The sequence below is a fragment of the Macadamia integrifolia genome, chromosome 6 (genome assembly GCF_013358625.1).
Source record: "Macadamia integrifolia cultivar HAES 741 chromosome 6, SCU_Mint_v3, whole genome shotgun sequence".
Lineage (NCBI taxonomy): Eukaryota > Viridiplantae > Streptophyta > Magnoliopsida > Proteales > Proteaceae > Macadamia > Macadamia integrifolia.
This window is the reverse complement of record NC_056562.1, coordinates 7,986,754-8,001,158: the sequence shown is the minus strand read 5'-3', so window position 1 is coordinate 8,001,158 and position 14,405 is coordinate 7,986,754.

Here is a 14,405-nt window from a genome sequence, read left to right as displayed (position 1 = left end):
GAATATTCTTTAGACCAAAAGGCATAACATTCCATTCGTATTGGCCGAATGGGACAACAAAAGCTATCTTATACCTATTGTTTTCTGCTATCTGAATCTGTCAGTATCCGAATTTCATATCAAATTTTGAAAATACGCTGGAGGAGTATAATCTGTTGAGAAGATCCCTCTTATTAGAGATAGGATACCTGATCCATTTAAGAACCTTGTTTAAGGGTTTGTAGTTGATGACAAGTCTGGGTGCACCTCTTTCAATTTCAGCATTATTGTTCCCATAAAATGCATTGCAGCTCTAGGGAGATTTACTTGGTCTGATAAGACCTTTATCAAGGAGTTCAGAATTCTCCTTTTAACATGTTTCCCTTAAATGGTCAGGCATTTGAGCTGCCCAAGCTTTCGTGGGAATTTGGTTTTTAAAAAAGTTATCTTCATATGGAAGAGTAACAGTATGTGTTTTCCTATACCAAAATGCAGTGGGGATTTCAAAACAAACTTCCTTTTCAAGTCGAGTTTGAAAGTTTTTAACTCTGACTTGAAAGGTGGGGTCATTAATTTTTTGTTGTATGCTTTTCTGTTGGATTTCAGTTGATAAAGAGCATATGAATTTTTCTTTGGACTATATTTGAGTCCGGATTTCATTCACCATATGAACTTTTGGAGGTTCGATGAAATGAAAAGTAATAGGGTGATTATTAACCACCGAGTGAAGACCGACTGTATCAATCTGTAATGGGTACATCAAGGAGAGAAATGGAGTGCCTAGAAGTACGAATTGAGAGAGTCCTTTTACCATAATAAAAGGAGTCTTCAGGCAGTGTCCATTGTTACAGATGAAAGCAGATGGGAGCTTATACTTGACCTGCATTCTATATCCGTCAACTGTAACCAATTTCTGATTGGTCTTCTCAAAGTATTACGAATGTATAAGTCCTTCGTTAATACAATTAATGTCAACGCCTGAATCAATTAAGACGATGGTTTTTAGGCTAAACTCTTGATTTACAACAATGTTAATCAGAACATGCCATCGCTGAGTTTTAACCTGTTGAATAGTAAGGACTTGAGCGTCTTCAGAAGAAACTGTAGTAAGAGTTGCAGAAGTACTAGCTACTATATTTTGAGTTGCTAGTAGATCCTTGAAAGAAGCTTCTTCTTCAAGATCAAGCTCAGTTAATTGTTCATTATAAAGTTCAAGAGTCTAAATTCTCTGTTGAAGACTCTTTACTTCAGTTTTAACTTCATTGAGATCCTTATGGAGTTCCTGGATAGTAGGTTCACGGGTTTGGGAGGTAGCCTTAACCCGATTGATTATAGTTTTGAAACTGTAATCTTGAACTGTAGGTTTATTGGCAGGAATAGGGCTAGGCCTAGTACTATCCTTTACTAAGGTGATATACTCAAGTAAGAATTGAGCCTTAGTTATAGGATCAGTGACTTGGTTAATAGTCTTTAGGAGAAATGACTCTTCGGTTGAAAGAACCATCAAACCATTTTTCTTAAGCATAGCCGGATAAGGATCACAACTACAATGGGGAGTCTGAGATTTAGACTCGGAAGAATCACTGTCGAACTCAAGTTGAGCAATTTCTTGGTCTGACTTAGACTCAGTGTTAGACTTAGGGTCGAACGAGCTATATAGCAAGACCTTTTCAAGATTTTACTTTTGAGGATCATCAATTTCTAAGGCATTGATTCGGGCTTTAGTTCGACAATTATTCTTAAAGTGTCCTACTTTTCCACATTTATAGTAAACAGGAGGTTTGGTAAAGGGAAAAGTGTTTTGAGGACGGAATTTTGAAAAGCGTTTCTTAACGAATTACTGAGGCTTAGATTTATATGGTTTAGCCTGGTATTTAGGCTTAGAAAACTTAGAGAGTTTTTATGAGTCTTCTTAGGTCCTGGAAGATGAATCTTCTCGAATCCAAACTGCTCACAGAAATCGTCAAGTTCTCAGAATCCAACTTGTCTCTCTTTAGACATTTGTTTCTTGAGTTTTAGATCTGTGCAGAGTTGAAGACCTTCATTGCATATTTCAACAGCTAATTCCCCGTAGGTATACTGCTCAAAGGGAATAGTGTCGTTATGCTTTGCCTTAAGTCTATACTTTACCTTTTGAGCAAATAAATGAGGTAGACCAGAGATGAACTTCTCTTTCCATATGGAATTGTTGCAGTTATCCCAAGTAAAGACTTTAGCAAAAAAGACGTCTCTATACCATCTATAATGAGATAGTGTAGAACAACGAAGATTCATTAATTGTTCTCTTATTCGATCAACTAAAATTTTAGCTAGTCCAACAAAATGAAGAGTTATAGTATAAACCAAAGTATTAACCACATCTTCTTGATTAATATAAATAGTACGCTAGGAAAAATTACCATCAACGAGTTGTTTAGTCTATTGTTGCGGAACATTGGTCACATCATTGATGATTTATTGTCTAACCTCTTCAGACAGAGGTTTATCCATTGTGGCATACACATGCATCTGCTGATGATTTGGTATTCAGATAAACCATCAATATTCCACTCTATAATTGCTTTACCATAAATTGAGAAATTTATAGGTTCTCCTTCAACTTCAAATTAAAGATCGACAAGAGAAGGTCGAGGGTAATAGTAATTTGTTGGAGCGGTAGGCATAACTTTGCGAGCTTTCCTCATGACTTGATTTAGTTAAGGAATATGCTTGAAACTGCTGCCTGTTGAGGTAGCATGTACTGGAATTCTTTTCCAGTAAGTTCTATTTCAGAATCAGAAGGTTCTGCTAGAGAAAGGGTCATAACCTGTTTTTCTTTGTCCTTTGAAACTTGCAGTTAACCAAGACAACTTACAAGTTCATCTAACATAGTAGACTCAGTCTTTTTTTTTGGAATATCCAAAACTGGAGGAGGTTTAAAAAGGACAGACTAGTTGCTTTGAGGTTGGGAAGCAAGGGCTGGCTTTTGGTTACTTCTGGGTTAAGAAGCAAAGGCTGGCCAAATGGCTTTATTAGTATGTTCAATTTTAGCATGGGAAGTGGACGGAGTAGAGGCCTTTAAGGAGTCTACAATCATCTCTATTCAATCATTTTGGCTTCCTAAAGACTGAAGACATAAGTAAGTAAAGTTATTTTATTCAACAACTTGACTACGATGAAATTCAGTCAATAGAGATGAAGTATTACTTGATGTTTTAAGAGGAACACCCATCTGATTTGTACCTACTTTTAAGGCTTGAAAAGGAGGGTGAACAGACTCAATTTCTGTTCTATTTTTAGAAATATAAGTGGTTGTTACCTTCTTGATCTCATTAACCTATGGAGGGTTAAATGATTTCTCAAGAAGATATATCTTTAACCACTGGAAGAATGGGAGGTTTATTTGATGAATTTCTATGTGAGAAACCAATTTTTCATAGAGCTCTTGCCGCTGAGGGTTAGAATAGTATTCGTCAAAAATTTTTCTTTTTCCAGCATTCTTAACGAACTTATATTCTTGAATAAGGAATCGCTTATTGATCTGGAATTTAGATTCTTCAGTGATATGAAGTATCATGATTCCTATTGGGGCTTGCATATCAGAGGGGGTTGGAGACGAAGACCCATTTTCCGTATCAATAGGAGAGAGAGGAGGCTAATTATTAGCTTGGAAAGGTTCTCGTTAAAGAGGACCATAGACATGTTGATTAACCTGAGAAGGAGTACGATTTGTACCCAACAGATTTATTATGCCATCAAGATTCCCCCTCTGAGCTCTAGACGTTGAAGCACGAGATGGTGCTTGAAATGTAGGATATTTAGAGGAAGAAGAAATTACTGAAGAGGTAAATCTACAAGAATTATCGAGTCTACGATCAAAAGTAATTTCAACATCACCAGAAGGGAGCTGGGTGATACAAGATGGAGTAGTTCTGATGGGTGGCTGAGGTTGAGCCACAGAGGTTATAGCCCAAGAGTCATGAAGGTTAATTTCTAACCATCTAATACACCGGGGCACAAATACTTGAGACCAATTGGAATTAGCCTAGAAATAGATGTTTTGATCTCGAGGATTTATAACCTTAGCATTGGGGGTGATGGTAGTCATTACCTTCTAATAGATACGAAAAATTACTGCGAGATTTTACGTTTTCGAAGGAATATTGTATCCAGAAGTCTTTAGAAAGATGATAGTGCCATCAAGAATATTAGGATCTGTTAAGGACATGGTAAGATTTGGTTTGCTTTGAAAGTAGATAGGTCCTTCACAAAGACTAGTTTCGACTAAACCCATTATAGATTCATTAAAATTTAACATTCAAGCATCTCTTACAACAGCCAAAACCGCGCTATTTAACCCTAGCAATGTTAAGGGTTTCAATACAACTTGCACCAAACCAATGTGGATAAACTTAAATCCACGTTCTCTATGCATCTGAAGTTGGGAACTGGTCAAGAGTTGAATTTGTTCTTGATCAGATGTAAGAGTATGAGTACTTTCACTAGTCTTAATGACATAATCACTGTGAAAAGCGAAAGTTCCTTTATGGTATACCTCAGATTCAGGTATGCAGAAAATAGTATAATTGTTAATTGTAGCTTCTAAATTTTAAAAAACCAATTCTTCAGAATTGTGGACTGAATCATTTGTCCTTCTGGATGTGCTAACCTCAGAAGAAGATGATGATCTCTCGAGCTAGACCTAAAGTATGAAGCCATTATTGAAAGGTTCGAGTCAATAAAGGTTTCGGTCAATATATCCTACTGTCAATCCCGTTCACTATCAATACTATTTTATCTTTAAATGCCTATCCACGGCAACACGGCTGAGTATGACTTGGTTGTAGGTCGACACGACTTGGGTGTAGGTCTAGATGACAAGGGTGAAACATAACCAACTGAAGTCTTTACGAGTTTGGCACCTTTTCAACTTGGCTCTGATACCATTTGGAACAAGGGATCGAGGGAGGTCGGACTTAGACAGCGAGGGAAGCTATTAGGCAAGAGATTTTCCTTTTCTTAGATTGGAGCTCAGCAAGATTAATGGTTTCTTCGTTCAGAAGCTGAGAAAAGTAAATTGGATCTTGAGGATAATAAAACAAATAAAATTCAATATATGAAGAAGAAATATCTAACAAGTTATCTAACAAAGCAATTTGTTCTTTTAACTTTTTGCAAACATAATACATGAGACATGAAATTATAAGAGAAGCAAACTTACATATGGTCGGATGAATTACAGATTTAGACCAGAACTCTTGAAGAGAGCACTCAGAATTACAAAACACTATTAGGAAAACTTAAGAAAACTCTCACAAAATATCTTACAGAAGAAAACTGCTAAAACTTAAACAAATTTCTATAGTTAATAGTCGTGGTATTTTCCATGGTGCCTTCCAAGAATGATGAGCTCTTTTTTTATAGATGGCAGACACCACAATTTAACAAATTATGGGTGAGGGATGCTGATGGGCCTTGATGGAGATGGCGTCAAATGGGCATCCAACCAACCGAATGTGACATCTGAACAGCCTAAGGATAAGGTGTTCTTATCACAAAGAAGGTACACTTAATAAAGTGTGGGGTCTTTGTCAGAAACTGATAAGCTTCATCTGAAAGTAATACTGTCCGTAGTCTAAGTGTGTGACTAAAAATAAGCCACAAAAAGATTCTCTGGCATTCCACGTGGGAGGACCCACTATTTTTAAAAAAAGTCTTAGTGAGATGAATTATTAAAGTGTCCACCCATGACACTCACTATAATGCGCTTATAGTGTTGCGTGACGAATGCCAAGATGTCAGTCTGACTAGAGTGATACTAGGTGTGGATGCTTGACACCTGGCAAGAATCAAAATTGCGTGTTTGATTAGTACAATACTGGATCAAGGTGCGCTGAGACCTCCTTTTCCCTTCTGGGTTTTTATTTTTATTTTTGAGAAAATTGCATTGCCACCCCCTGAACTTTGGTTCTTATTCAATGCCACCCCCTGGACTTTTTGAAACACCAAAGACACCCCCTGAAAATTCAAACAATTTCAAATCAGTCCCTACCATTAGTCGATTGTGTTAAGTGATAGAACCTCTGTTAATTTTTTTATAAAATGCCCAAAACACCCCCGGTTATTGTGAGAAGACAATATTACCCTCCATTTTCCTTTTCCTTCTAAACTCACACAGTTCTCCCGCCTCTGGCTTAGGTTCGTGGGCACCCCTCCCCTCCGACGAAGCTCTGCCTCTCTGGTTGTTATAGGGAAGAAGCTCTGCCTCTGTGACTTAAAAATCATCAACTAGGAAAATCACTGGACTGCCCCTTCATCATCACTCATTTTTTTTACTCTCCTGCCCTAGAGTAGAATAAAAAGCTCAAATTGAATCATAGAAAGGGAAGAAAAAATCCATTGTTTATCATATGGAAAAACAAGGTGAAGCCCAGGTCTTGGTTTGTGCTCCAAGTAATGTGGTTGTTGACCAACTAGCTAGAGAAGAAGCGTGGGCTAAGGTTTCTGCCCTTCAACTTGAAATGGCTGCTGCATTTCATGACCTCTCCATTGAGAAACAGAGGTATCAAGGTGCCAAGGAAAGGATTATTCTCCGGGAAACACAGCTACGAGCATTTTATTCTACAACAGAGGAGACTTCTACTCTCTTTGGAAAGCTGCAGGAACAACTAAAGGCAATGAAGGGGACTTTCGAAGATGAAGAGAATTCTCCCCCTCCCCTGCTCTTTCATCTTCTTTCTCTTGCTTCTTCTTTCTTCATCTTCTTCCTCATTAGCTTCATCTTCCTTCCTACCAAACCCTAACCCCAATACCTAAACGTTCTCTTACATATGGTCTCTTGATTACCCTAATCTGGACTCACAAGAACCTTGATTCAATTACAAGCAAAGATCCATGGCCGCACAAACGGTTGTAAACAATCTCTATGAGACGGCTTCACAGCCTAATATGGGCGGCGATGCTTACATCTTTCTTGAGTTTAATACACAGGGCGATGAGTATGATTATCCAGATTTTTGAGAGCTTTCGCAGTCGATCAGGTCTATGGTATAGCCTTCTGTGTCTGATTCTGTCTCTGACATTTCTAACCATGGTGTCGATCTCCAGACCGAGAGTGGCGGTCCTATCTCTGCTACTCCTTGTAGTACTTCCAAGGGTAGGGGTGGTAGTGGTAGCAGCAACGGCGAAAGTAGTAACCAGGCTGCCGTGGATGCCCTAGCGGCGGGAATGAGTGTTCTGAACTTTGAGGAGACAGGTGAGGACGAGAATTATGAATATGGCAAGGGAGATTTTACGGAGCATGCTTGTAAGTACTGTGGGGTTCAGAATCCGGCTTGTGTTGTGCGTTACAATATGCCTTCTTATCGTAAGTGGTTCTGCAACTCACGGGGAAACACTTCGGGGTCTCATATCGTCAATCAATGTCAAGGGCAAACTAGTAATGTCACATTAAGTGGGGGTATTATGGTCATTTAAAAAAAAACTAACAGTTCTATCATCACTTGACAGAGAAGGCTAACGGCAGGGACTGATTTGGAATTGTTTGAATTTTCAGAGGGTGCCTTTGGTGTTTCAAAAAGTCTAGGGGTTGGCATTGAATAAGGACCAAAGTTCAGGGGGTGGCAATGCAATTTTCTCTTTATTTTTTGATAGGCCATTAGTAATCAAGCAGTTGAGCGCATTGGCTACCGTCATCAGATGGAGGAAGAGTTGAGGAGGATGAGGATGATGGGATAGGATTTTCGGATTGAAGATTGAACCTGATAGCCGTAAGAATACGCTTTTGGATCTGCTCATCAGAGAGATACGGTAGACGACGTTGAGCTACTTGAAACATATTAAAGAAGGACATTTGGGCTACCAGAGGATGTGCAAGGGTCATATTCGCACCTATGCCTTGTTTAGGCACAAATCTTAAACCAGTTAATAGTGAAATATCAAATTTATCCCACCATTTAACAGAGAGGTCACGTTCTAAATGGAGAACATAGTTCCATTCTTCAAATTCATCAATAGTCATTTGATATTTTCATTGAAGAATCTAGGGTACTTCGTATAATATAAAGAATTGAATGAAGAGAGCCCAAGAATCCAGTGGTTGATTGAATTCTTTGGATTTGATAACTGACTGCTGAAGAGCCGTTGGGAGGAACTCTGATGGAGGTGGTCCCCAAGTGTAAAACCATTGGAGAAACCAGTTTGACACACCTGATAAAGTGCATTGAAGTTAGAACTTCACGAACCAGGAGTGGGTTTTATGATCGTTCTAATATAAGAATATCATGTCCCAAGCTTTAACATAATCTGCATAATCATATGACCTGAGTTTAAGGTCGGTGATATCATGAAATTCAAATTGGAATGAGGGCGAAGATCCCCATTCACGATCCCTAATGATGTATAATATATTGAGCTTGGAAGAAGCCCGAACATGAGTGGATCTATAACAGTGCTGAATTTGAGCACTTTGAGTTTCCTCAAGGATTCTTTCATAGAAAAAACGAGTTTTATCGCCAGTGGATGGATGAAGGTGATCACAGAGGTAAATGTGGAAATTTCGAAAGGAGTGTGGCGAAGATGGATGGATTCAATGGGAATAACAGGATAAAATTTGTTTCTATGAAATGAGAGTTATTGACAACCTTTAAGGTTGAGGCAGGTGATGGAGAATGTGATGAAATAGGAGTGGGATATTCTTCAAGTTGCCTAGCGGATGTTGAGGCAACATCTTTGTTTGGAGAGGTAAGGACGACAGCCTTTTGCTTAGGATCCCTACAAAAACTCTTGAGTTAAAAAGTCAAGTAGACTGTTAGTATCACCTTTAATGAATTCAATACTAAAATAAAAAATAGAGAGTAGCGACTGCCATCGAGCAAAGATCTGTTTTGAAGCTAAATTCTTGATATCTTTCTCAAAGACATCTTTAGCCGCTTTACAGTCCACACTAACTAAAAAAATATTGATTAAGATGATCACTTTCAAATTTAGTTATACATAAAACAAGTAAAATAATCTCCTTTTTTATTATAGAATACTTTTGTTTAATGGAATTTCAAGTTCCAGAAGTAAAACGTACTAAAACTTCTTTGGGAAGGTTAGGACATTTTTTCTTCAAGATACCACCGTATCTGAATTCGGATGCATCAGTCTCAATAATTTTAAAACAATCTAGTTGTGCTAGGCTTAAGCACGGAGGCTCTTTAGCTTTAACCTTGATTTTACGGACATAATCAGTATGTACAGTTGTCCATGGTTCAGGCTGCTGTTTAAGCCTATTAAACAAAAGTTTAGCGTCTTTTGCTAAATCCTTATAGAACTCAGTAATATAGTTGAGGCTACTAAGAAACCTTTGAAGTTGAGTCTTATCTGTTATTTTATCAGGAAATTTATCTACAAACTGAATAGCTCGTTCTATGGGAATAATTGATCCAAAAGAAATGTAATGTCCCAAGAAGCGAACTTTTGTTTGAAATAAACTTATTTTCCTTGCAGAAACAACAAGTCCTGCTTGACGAATAATATAAAAGAAAAGATTTAGATGTTTCCAATGCTGGGAAATGTCCTGGGAATAACTGGGATAAAAGTTTTAATGGTGCATCAGTCCATTTAAGATTTTAATGGTGCATTAGCCCATTTAAGTCTTGATTATGGTCCAATTAGCCCAATTATTAGAAGTCTAGAACCCGACTAAGCCCATTGGAGCCCAACTAACAGCAACTCATTCCCTAAGTAGTCCGGTCACGGTGCAAAGGTACAAGCCTACATGCCTGGCTAGGCCTGACCAAGATCGGCCCAACCCGGCGAATGGACACCCCTACTTACAACCAAGACAATGGGATGAAGTACAGGCAGGCCTCAATGTCACATCCTTGATCTCGAGATAAAATTCTAAATCACATGTTGACAGAAGGTACAAGAGATTGGCTGGCTAGAAATCACACATGCTTTCCTATGCGGCCGCAGAGTTTTGACTCAATCCGTCCTTTGCTCTATCCCCTCATACCTCATGTTTTGTTTTGCTTTTACCCCAGAATTATGTCATCAAATTGTGGTTTTGGAATTAAACATGACTTAATTCTCTTAAAAAAAAAAATAATCTCATTGCTTAGAGAAAAGTGCACTCCCCTGTTGCTAAGGGAGGGCTTGGTTTACATGATGCTTCCACCCATAACAAATCCCTGCTTCTCAAACTTGGTTGGAGATTGACATCTTCACCCGAAGCCATTTGGACTCAAGTTCTCAATGTCAAGTATTTTGTTAGATACACAATTTTTTATTAAAAGAAAAGTTCAGAAAAAAAAATGGTTCTTGCATTTGGAATATTATCTCTTCAATTTTACCTCTATTTAATAAAGTTATGATTTATAAAGTGGGAGGCAGAAATAATGTATTCTTTTGGCATGAACCTTGGATACCCTCCTCTTTCTCTTATTTATTTATTTTTTTGCTCTTACATTTTAAAAAACTGCCCAAGGGAACTTTACTCAGGCACATTAGAGGGGAAGGGAGGAGGGAACACAAGTGACAGGAGTCGATCCTTAGACCATCCACACTCATGGCATCTGCTCTTCAAGCAGAGACTGCAACCAGTGTGCTATGCACTGCATCCACACCCTTCCTCCTTCACATTGCATACCTATCACTTAACCTTTTTTTGATCCTGCTCTCAAAGTTTCTATTTTTATTTCAAATAATGCTTGGAATCATGATTTTCTTGTTCACTATTTTCTCCTTAATATTGTTAGACATGTGATTAAGGTCTCAATTTCTTTGGAAAGAGATTGGTGGTTGTAGATGCTGAATTTTGGCACATTAGGGGAACGTCTTGGGAATGATGAACAAGACCTAACTGATTCACAATGTGATTGAATGCCGAAGATAACCAACTTATCCGAAGTCTAAATTTCACACCCAAACCTTCCCTAATAGTTAAAAAACCCATCGGATAGCCCTATTTAACCATTTAAGGCCTTCACACAAAATTTTGTTCAAATCCCATGAAATTTGGTCACCTTTTAATGTAAAATGACCATTTTACCCTTGGCACATTTTTCAGTATTCAAACCCCCTGATTTTCTCCAAAACCTTTGGGATGACCTTATTTGGATGTTTTAGATGTTTTAAACATGTGCATAAATGTTGTTCAAATTCGATATTATTTGGGCCTTGATCGGCGTGAAGCATTTTATGAATTCCTTTATTTCCGTGTCATTTTTGTATAGAATCTGAACTTCATCACTTTAATAATGGAAAATTCTCAGTGAATGCGTCGCAGCAATATGTGGTGCGCTAAAAACGACCTCATGGATTGGAAGATATCAATGTTTTAGTTTTGGCCATTAAAATAGAATCTAATAAAAAACTGATAAATTAATCTGCCCAACCTGAGTAAACTCGGGTTGACTTGGTCTAACCCAGTTCATCCCGACTCTATCTGGACCGATCCAGCCCAACCTGGCCAAGCCAAGCCCATTAAGGCTAGGCCAAGACCCAACCCAATATCGGCTAAGCCGATCCTAATAGTTCCATTGCATTTAATATCAACCTAGAAGACACGGGCCAGTCCCCTGGACCAAGCCCAGCCCCAAGCCTAGCCCCTCTTCAGTCTTTTTGTGACGTACCTTAAAATCTGGGATAATGATGGCTTTCGAGGCTATATAAACCCCCTCATTTGGAGGAATTAGGGGAGGTGAAATGTTCTGAAATGAACGTAGCTGTTTCTCCCCTATTTCACATGATATCTTTGCCTCTCCCATATCATCTTCATGCAAGGATTTAAATTTCCAAAATACCCCTACTTGGTCATTTTGCCATTTAGAGCATCCCTGGTCAAAGTGGATTTTAGCGGATTCCAGCCAAACGGAAGTACGAAAACTAGCTGAGGGGCTCCCACTCATCAAGGGAAAGTTTTAAAACTTTTTGAATTTATTTATTTATTTATTATTTTTTTTAAATAAGTATTTAAATAGATTTTCAATTTCAAAGGCTTTATAAGAAATAAATAGAGAACTTAAATAATTATTTGAATTTTATATATTATGTCTCAAAGAATATTTGATGTATTCTAAATATTTCAGAGGCTGTTCTTTTAATGATGATTTTGTCCCTAGGGGCATTATAGTCATTTACGGAAATAAGAGGTTTTTGAGCTCGATTTGAACTCTGGTTTTTTGCTAATACTAAATATATTGTATTGTTTTATAATATCTGGGCTGTGCTTTGAATTTAATTGATTCAGGGAACCTGATTTGGTGATTTTACCATTTTTCCCTGAAAAGGGTATTTTAGTCATTTATTTTTTAAATAAAAAATATTAGTAAAATTCTGGATAAATTTTATGAGGTATATTTCCATGATTATAAATTATCTGGATGCACTCCACCTATTTTTCATTCATATATTTTTTTTATTATTTTAATAGTTTGGCCCTCTAGGGGCATTTTGGTCATTTTACCATTTTAAATAAAAAAATGCTGTAAAAATATTTAAAATAAAATTTTTATTTTTCACTGCATTTATTCATGTTAGGTTACATTATTTGATTACGGTAGATGTGTTCTTCTCCTCTTTTACCTCTTACGGGCATTTTGGTAATTTTATAATTTGATTTCCTAAAAATATAGTTGAAAAAATCGTTTTAATTATGTTTAGTATATATAATCATTATTTTCATGTTTTAAAAAGTTTCCATGTGCATGTATGTGAAGTTAAGATCTATTTTGTATGAATGATACTTTTTGCCACTTTGGGGCAATTTGGTCCTTTACACAATACTAGATCCTTTAGGAACTAAGTAGCTATGTTACTTGTTGTTCCCTGACATATCAATGATAACTTAAAATTGTCATGCTTTTAAATGCATTTGCATTCAGTTCTGCAAATTTCAAATCATTTTCAAGCATTTTTACACTTTTTAGGCATTAGGGGCATTTTCGGTAAATTAATGGATATTTTCTACCCGAATTTGTAAATATTTTTGTTATGTTTATTTCATGTTTTAATATATGCAAAGCGTGTATTAGGTATATTTTTCATTCAAATGTAGTATAATGCATTTTTTTTTTTTTTTTTTTTTTGGCCTCTTAGGTTTTATGTTTAGTTTAGATGTTATCACTTTTTTTCCATTATGTTAAATCTATTTCATGTGTTCCCTTTCCTTTTTATGAGGTGAACATAGGATTTGACTTTAAAATTAGGATTTTAATTTAGGTAAAATGCATCAATTAGATCAATTAGGGTTCATAATGTACTTAAATACCTAACCAAGCATTACTAATTTGGATTAATACATTCATTTGAATTATTTTAATTAATTCCATAAGTCTTTACCAAGATAAGCTAAATCTTTCAAATTAGATCAATTAGGTGCATAACATGTATATAAACAACAAGTATTTAATAAGAGTTTGGTCTAGGAAGACTGGTTTTGGCCAAGCATTCTGGGGGTGCCTAACACTTTCTCCAGCATAACCTGGCACTTACCCAAAGATTTGGGGTAGACTTACACATTATCCATTAGAGCCATTTCCTTCCTGTGAATAGGGATTTACGGGTCGTAGACCCTGATTTAGGTGACGACTTCTCTTTACCTATTTGTTTCTTCGGGTGCATCTGGATTTTCATCCATTGTACTGGTGATATACCTTATCCCAACAGGGTGCTTTCTCTACCTGTTTGGGTGCAAAGTTCTTCTTTGATTCTAAACCATTTTCCATGCAGTTGAATACCAGAAGGAATCATTTATTATCACTATATAAACATAACCCTAAAAATGATGCAGAAGGTAATGGAAAACAAGAACAAATAACGCACATAGATTTACGAGGTTCGGCAAGATTGTCTACATCCTTGGTGAGATGAGATTCTGCTTCACTATCAATGCAGAATAGGGTTATAGCGCTCGTACTCACATCTCTCAGTATTTCTTGCATTAAAGAGACAGAAAACCTCGCTACAGTTATATAGCAAAAAATCCAAATCCTGAAAGTACAAAATTGCCTCAAATAAAAAATTCGAGTGGGGGGTGCACTATTCAAAGGGGCCTCCTGCCCTCCTTGCAACCCCCATGACCCACTTATAGCTAGCGGGATTGCCATTCTGTTCTGTCGAGGAGCCTACACCAATATTCCCTGGATTAAACTGCGACGGAATACAAGAATTCGTACACTAATAATCACTTCCCCCTTGGTGGATGTTTCTATGAAAACTCCGAATCCACCCTATGTTGGTGGTATTATTTTGGAGAATCCTTCATAACAAAATATAGCTAAGAGATCTTCTGGGAGCATGGATCAATGTTGAAAAATCTTGAGTTTTATGTAGAAAACAATCTGAAACTACTTATCATTTCTTCATTTCTTTTGATATTGCTACCCATATTTGGAGGGCAGACCCTCTAGGCCTTAACCCACAACACATGATTATTCCTTCACATTAGTTGTGACTCA